At 38.5% G+C, this 7,985-nt stretch overlaps 1 long non-coding RNA gene across 1 annotated transcript; it reads left to right on the top strand.

Annotated features, from left to right (window-relative positions):
* The first annotated feature begins 728 nt into the window (after positions 1-728).
* On the top strand, positions 729-4,189 carry LOC140976570 (uncharacterized). Its single transcript, XR_012175235.1, has 3 exons — positions 729-858; positions 1,893-1,971; positions 3,996-4,189. It is a non-coding gene; the product is annotated as an uncharacterized lncRNA (long non-coding RNA).
* The last annotated feature ends 3,796 nt before the right edge of the window (positions 4,190-7,985 follow it).

The raw sequence follows: 7,985 nt of genomic DNA, 5'->3' as shown, positions 1-7,985 counted from the left end.
AAAAACAAGATACTCTAAATTCGGCACAATTATGGCATGCTCGATTAGGACATATTTCCCTAAGAAGGATGAACATGCTGATGGGAGTGGGCATGTTTGATATGTCTGATATTAATGCTCTCACGACTTGTGAATCTTGTCTGAAAGGAAAGATGCCCAAAATTCCCTTTAAGGGCCATGTGGAGCTAGCCAAAGGGTTATTGGATTTGATCCATACCTATGTGTTCGGTCCGCTTAGCATCACCACTAAGCATGGCCATGCCTACTTCATCACCTTTACCGATGACTTTTCGAGGTATGGGTATGTGTACTTGATGAAATATAAGTCTGAAGCCTTTGAGAGGTTCAAAGAATTCAGAAGTGAAGTAGAAAAACAGTTGGGACGAAGCATCAAGACAGTTCGATCGGATCGAGGTGGTGAGTACTTGAGTGCCGAGTTCCAAGAGTGTAAGGCCCGAGACTATAGAGATGATATTATTTTAATATGAGATTATTGAATTAGAGAATTATGGAGTGTTGAATTATATTCCAAGATGTTTGTAATTATTTAGGATTGGAATTGAATCGAAAAGATTGAATAGGGGCTGATGTGCAATTATTGAGAAATTGAGGGACTAAAGTGCAATAAGTGGGATTTACCACTTGTCATGCCATGCAAGAGGAAGCTTGGGACGTGCCACATTGCTACTTTTTCACTCCATTTCATTCAGATTTTTTTAAGGATATGGCCGAAACCCTCCATGGATGAAAGCTTCAAGTTCCTTTCTCATTTTTCAAGTTTCATTGAGATGATCCAACCATAATTTCTTGAAATTGAATTTAGATTCTTGCTCCTCAACTCAAGGGCTTCAAGGTGAGGTAAAATTCATCAATTTTCAGCATGTTTCGAAATCTATATGTTGGAGGAATTGTGATTTTATTAGAGATATATGTTCTTGAATAGCTAGAGATCATAACGCCGTAAACGGATCGATTATCGGATGTCGTATGCAATTTGTGTAAAATTCCAGCATGTTGGCCGAAACTAGATGGTGCAGAATTATTGTGTTTTGGCTTGGTATTGTTGTGGATTATGAGTTGTTGATGTTAGTTGATTGTTGTTTGAGTTATCGGGATACCGAAATTGAGCCGTTATGCCGCCGAATTTGACATAGAATGAGTTAATCAATTTCATGTCTTGAGTGGAGTTTGATATTGCTAATGTGGAGTTCGAATTGTGCATTCCAGATTTGGTATGGATAGCCTTGAGTTTGAATGTGTAGCTCCAACCTTGGCTAGAAGAATGAGCAATATTTCCTAACTTGTGTTCTTGTTGACCGAGAAAATTTGAGCAAGATTGTGTCAAGTGTGATATCATCCAAGAACCGAAAAAAAAGGTATAATTCATGTTGATTCGGGAAGATACAACTCGAGATAGATTTGATTCGAGTTTCCCAAAATCACGTACTAAATTTCTATACCTTGCTATGCTTGTGCTTTATCTTGATTTATTTACACGCATTGAGATAGGAGAGTCATTGGCAGATTTACCAAAATTTCTAGATGTTCGATGGTATCGAAGCATAGGATAAGATCGACTCCGATTGTAGATATTCGATACAGACAGGACCGAAGTCTAGGAATAAGACGTACCGCCACCACGATTGGGAGAGTAGGTGGGAGACTTGTTACGTCTTATTCACACCGGGATCCCTAGACTTAGATATGAGTCGAGTCAAAGAATAAGAGTCGAAGAGTTTTATCTGTATTCACCAATGTGTCTTAATTACTGATTCATTTGATATGATTTTGTATTTAATTGCATGACATGCATGTATACATGTTTGATACTGGGATTTGTTCTCACCGGAGTATCTGGCTGTTGTTGTGTCTGTATGTGTTCATAACAACAGGTGGGACAGGATCAGGGTCGAGACAAAGATGAGAGATCGAGATAGCGTGGTGATTACGAGCATAGACGATGAACTAGAGGTTCTGCATGTTGATCTGTAGTTGTTTTTTTTAAAACGCCAGTTTGTATGACTGTAATGAATCAAGACATTTATTTACTTCGGTTGAAATAAAATAGAGATATCATTTGTGTATGATTTATATACAATTGTTTTTTATATTAAAAGCAAAATTTTGACCGACATTTTCTAGCAAAGATCCACTTAATCCAAAAGATAATTGAGGTAGAGCCCGGGTCCCCACAACAGGTGGTATAAGAGCGATAGATCCTTTAGACTGAAATAGAATAGAATGAGCGGGGGTAGAACGAATTCTTCTTCCTTGCTCTGATTGTGCTAGCATGATTTATTGCTTTCACTATTATATGTTGTATTGTTATCTTAGTTGATTACATCATATATGTGCAAAGACTGAATCAGAACCGATTCTGGATCAGAGTAGGACTGAGACAGATTGTAAAGATTGTGTACTTTTAATGCCCGGTTACTCGTACAAATGATTAGTAATACGTTTATGTCATTATAGATAGTTATTTAGCTCATTATGTTTTACATGTTGATTGAAGTATCAATATTGAGATTGAACATGACTTTTATATTGTTCATGGTGTATTGAGAATGAAAATATGTCTAAATAGTTATAGTGAGATGTGTAGGTAGAAGTAGTGTTATAAAGTTGGTAGGAAATGAGATGAAATTGTGGTAGTTTTTACGAGTTTTAGCATAATGATTTGAATATTGATCCAAATTGAGTGAGGTTATAACCATTAGAAAGCTAAGATATAATGCAACAACTTTCATGTTTTGGGTTTTGTCCAAATCATTGTGAAAAACAAGCCAAAAATTCCCCGAAGTGTGTCGTGTATACCGTCATTCCATCACTGACACATGTTAGGAGAATGAGCATAACTTTTTACTCATGCCTCCAAATGACCTGAAACCAATTGGAGATTCAAGCCAAGACATAGGCTACAACTTTTATGTTTACCACTTTTTTAGATTATGAACAAAAAATACGTTTCTGGAGTAATCTTTGATGAAATTGTGCGCAGAGGCAGAACAGGTGGCGCTCGAGCGGTAGAAAATGACCGCCCGAGCGTCGGTGCACGAACTTTTCATCTTTTGGGCAGAATGTTTGGCGCTCGAGCGGTAATATATTATCGCCCGAGCGCCGTTGTGTATAAGAAAAGATAAACTTCGAAATTCTGGACATCTTTATCAGTTCTTTCCTTTCCTTAGTAGCAAGAACTCGAGAGAAAACTTAGAAATCTTCCTCCAAAGCTCTCTTCTTCATTCCTTTCATCACTTTGAGGTAAGAACTTAGTTCTCCATCACAAGAACTTCATAAGAGTGTAAGTTTTCATCTCTTTTGGTTATTATAAATTTAGAGGAGCAAACTTCACCTAGAATAGACATAGTAATTGAATTATTGATATGTTTGACAGCATAGGAACAAGAAACATCGTCTCAAACCAGTGTTCTTATGCTTGGACTGTAAGTTGGCATGTTCTTGAAGTAATACATGAGTAATATTATGATTTCAAATACTTCTCATTGATTATTGATATATGTACATTGTTAGTATCTTATTGATGAAAACATAGCACCATATTCCATTGTTATGTATTAAATATGTAAGAAACTCATGAATATTGATGAGGGGTGCTATGTTATGAACATGAACATGAACATGAACATGAAAAGAAAAGGATTGATTTTTACATGATATTGAGCTTGTTGACATCATGGGAGGTTTTAAGTCCACCAAACCTATTTGCCATTATATGTTCATGGGGCGTGGGGTTGCCAAAGGTTGCTCCCTGACGTCCAACACAGTAGTAGTTATATAATAAAGCAAGCACGGTAGTACAGGTCAACTAATGAGGCTCAAGTACAAAAATGAACATGAATATATGCTATTGTATGACATGGTTTAAAGAATTTATTGTTGATCACGACTTGATATTATGTTCCTTCGATGCATATTGATACGTACAAGTGCCAAATTATTGAGTTTTATAAACTCACGTAGCTCATGTATTACAGGATCAGGTAGTGAAGAGACGTAGGATGCCGGTTCGCCAATGGATGCTTGTGACGTGCCTCACCTCGACAAGAACCGGGACTTATTAATGTATAGCTTCCGCATATGTATTGTACTAAAATATGTCATGGTTTGAGCAAGTTTTACGATGTTTATGATGATACAAAGTATGCTTGTATATGAGAATATGTATATGTATAACAATGTGGGGTATGGTTGTGTATGAAAATAGGCTTGATGTGCTTGAGCTGAGTTTTTGGCTTTTACAAAATATAGGGACATCATGCCAAAAATGTTTATAAACCGTCAAAGTGATGCCCCTTGTTTGATTTGATTCATACTACAGTTATATCAGTCAAACCCTATTTTGATTATGGTAATTATGCTAAGTATAGAGTAAGGGTGTGACATTTTAAATGGTATCAGAGCCCACGGTTCTTCGACAGGGAATACATTGCACTTCATCCACATGGAGAACTCGGCAAGTAAGTATCTTTGTAAACCATAGTTTATGCTAAGTTGTGTTTCTATGTGACCTGTATGTAGGTTAAGATAAAAGAATATGCCACCTAAACGTAAGGTACAGGAGGGAGAGTCATCTAAGGGCAAGGCCCCAGCAGTTGAAGGTGAGAGCAGTGCACCACGACTTATAGATGATTTTGCTCAGCTGCTCCAACAACAAGCAAAAGTCCATGGAGAGCAGATACAACAATTACTTGAGATGCAACGGATTACTCATGAGCAGGCACACGCACAAGTCATGCTACCCAGACAAGGACCTGTTCAAACAGATGTGTACGATCGTTTTCGAAGTCTAAATCCTTCGGAATTTATGGGAAGCACTAATCCGGCAGTAGCAGAAGAACTGATTAAATCATTGGAGTCCATCTTCTCCTACCTTCATATGGATGATGCTGACAAAGTAGCTTGTGCCATCTTTTTGTTAACAAAACATGCAAGAATATGGTGGGAGAGTGCAAGGGTTGCATTACCGGTTGGACCATTGACATGGGAAACTTTCAAAACCGTATTTTACAACAAATACTTCAGTAAAGATGTACGATCCAAGAAAGCCAGCGATTTCCTTAACTTGAAGCAAGGAACTATGTCAATGACTGAATACATACAACAATTCGAGGCTGGAGTCCAATATGTACCATATATTGCACAGGATGACACAAGTAAGGGCGAACACTTCATGCGGGGACTTCGCTCTGAAATTAAACGAGATGTACGAATGTCGAAAGTTGTTACCTATGGGGAGATAGTGGAAAGGGCACTTATGGCAGAATAGGATGAGCAAGACATTGACAGAGATAGGTAACAACGAAGGCAGCAGTACTTTCAGAAGTGTCAAGGAACAGGACAAGGCAAAAAGATTGATAGTAAAGGTACTCGATCAGAGGAACCTCGTGGCAAGGGTCCCCCTCCACGTAAGGAACAAGATAGACCACCTTGTACTAAATGTGGCAAACTTCATGGAGGGGAATGTATGCAAGTTTCCAATGTTTGTTATCGTTACAAAAAGCCAGGGCATCTCGCCAGGAATTGTCCAGGGAGTTCTGAGAAAGTACAGGGACGCCTTTTCTCCATGACTAAAGAGGAAGTGAATGCGGATACATCGATGATCACTGGTATGTTCTTAATTTCTGGTATTACTGCTATTGTTTTACTAGATTCAGGAGCCACGCATTGCTTTATTTCGGAATCGTTTGTAAGGAGATTGGGCATTACAGCAAGTACAACAGAGTCACAACTCGCCATAGCCTTACCTTCCGGGCAAGAATTACAGACAGATCAGATTGTGAGAGGGTGTCCAATATATGTCCAAGGCCATCAGATGTATGCTGACTTGATAGTTCTGAGGATGACGGATTTTGATGTGATATTGGGAATGGATTGGCTCTCGAAGTACAGAGTTACTATTGACTGTGGCATAAAGATGATCAAATTTGCGCCGATAGGAGCTGAACCATTCACAGTAGCTAGTGCAGGTATATCCTTACCTCTTCAGATAATCTCTTGTATGAAGGCTTGTAAATTTCTACTGTGGGGACCCGGGCTCTAACTCGATTATCTTGGGATTAATTGGATCGTTACTAGAAATTGTGGGTCAAAATTTTTGCTTTTAACATTTATTCATATGTATATAAACAAGCACAAGACATCATATAAAAATACTGTCATCTTATTTAACTCTAAATTACATTCACATGTTCAACGACAATTAACATACTAGTGTTTAGAAATTCAGTACATGTCTAGTAAGAAACAACTAGTGATCTTCTACGCCCGTAATCTCCACGCTATCTCGATCTCTCATCCTCTGCGTGACCCTGATCCTGCCCCACCTGTTGTTATGCACACATACAGACACAACAACAGCCGGAAACTCCGGTGAGAACAAATCCCAGTATAAGACATGTATACATGCATGTCATGGAATTCAATACATAATCATAAAATATGCCATCATGAATAAAATTCAATAACAATATGTTCCATAGTCTATGAAACAAGATCAATGCAACATAACTCAAACTCATGTCTGGACTCAACTCGACTCTAACTCTAGAGATCCCAGTGTGAATAAGACGTCACAGTCTGCCACCTACCCTCCCAATCGGGGTGACGGTACGTCTTATTCCTAGACTTCGGTCCTGTCTGTATCGAATGTCTACAATCGGAGGAAATCTGCTCCTATGCGTCGATACCACCGAACATCTAGAAATTTGACAATTCTGCCAATGACTCTACTATCTTAAATGCTTGAATATAATTCAATAGACAAAGCGTAAACATATAAAAAGGTAAACAGTCTAGTATGTGATTTTGGGAAACTCAAATCAAGTCTAATTCGAGTTGTATCTTCCCGCATTCACATGAATTATACCTTTCTTTCTGTCAATCTAACTCTGTCGAAGTCTCGAACTCAAGGCCTGTCAATACTCAATCTGGGAATGACAATATCGAGGAGTACAATATCAATATACCAATCAATTCAATACTGGATATAATCAGAACGAAATCAAATTCTGTTTCGACAGCATAACTGCATAATCTCAATATACCCAACACTACAATTCAACAGATATCCGTTCTCGCAACTCATAATCAATAACAATACAAATCTGATATCAATTCTCATTCAATTTAACTCCGAAATTCATAACAATTCTATACGGTATCCGTTCTTTAATCCAGTTTCGATTATATGAGGTCTAACATATCAAGAACATCATATAGGAATCATATCAGATTCTGGCAATACCGTGATTTCAAATCATCTCAAAACGTAGTAAAACTTACGTCCAGTTGAAGCCCTTGTCGATAGCAATACAGTACTGAAGTCGGATTGAAAATAAGACGTGTGGATCTTACACAAATCACAAATATATAAGATAAAAGGCGTAAGGATTTTCAGAAGGATTTCTCGATCTTCTTTCTCCTAATTTCTGAAGTAATGAACATTTATATATATCCACATGCATGTCAAAGAAACGTGGCTCATTTTCATATAAATCAGGCGGCACTCGGGCGGTCACCAATTACCGCTCGGGCGCCGAACACTCTGTACGGTACCTAACTTGTTGTACACTGGCGCTCGGGCGGTCATAAACTACCGCCCGGGCGTCACATCTTCTGCTCGAACATAATACTATTGAACACTGGCACTCGGGCGGTCAAAAACTACCGCTCGGGCGCCAGACTCTCTGTCCAAAACCCGTTCTTGTGATGCATTGGCGCTCGGGCGGCCCTTTTCTACCGCTCGGGCGCCAACAGTTCTGTACAAAAATATACATCAATCCATGCTTCACCCAATCTGCTCCCGGAATGGTCCATCTATAATCATATCAATTCAAAGATCAAAAATCTCAGATTAATGTAATAAAATCTCGGGCATTACATTTCTCCCCCCCTAAGATCCGATTTCGTCCCCGAAATCACAGGTAATCAATTCAGATATCAGAAAGAAATGTAACAGAATTTAA

Source organism: Primulina huaijiensis, chromosome 5, assembly GCF_012295235.1.
Source record: "Primulina huaijiensis isolate GDHJ02 chromosome 5, ASM1229523v2, whole genome shotgun sequence".
NCBI classification, from domain to species: domain Eukaryota; kingdom Viridiplantae; phylum Streptophyta; class Magnoliopsida; order Lamiales; family Gesneriaceae; genus Primulina; species Primulina huaijiensis.
Note: the sequence above shows the minus strand (reverse complement) of the source record. Positions and strands in the feature narration are given on the sequence as shown.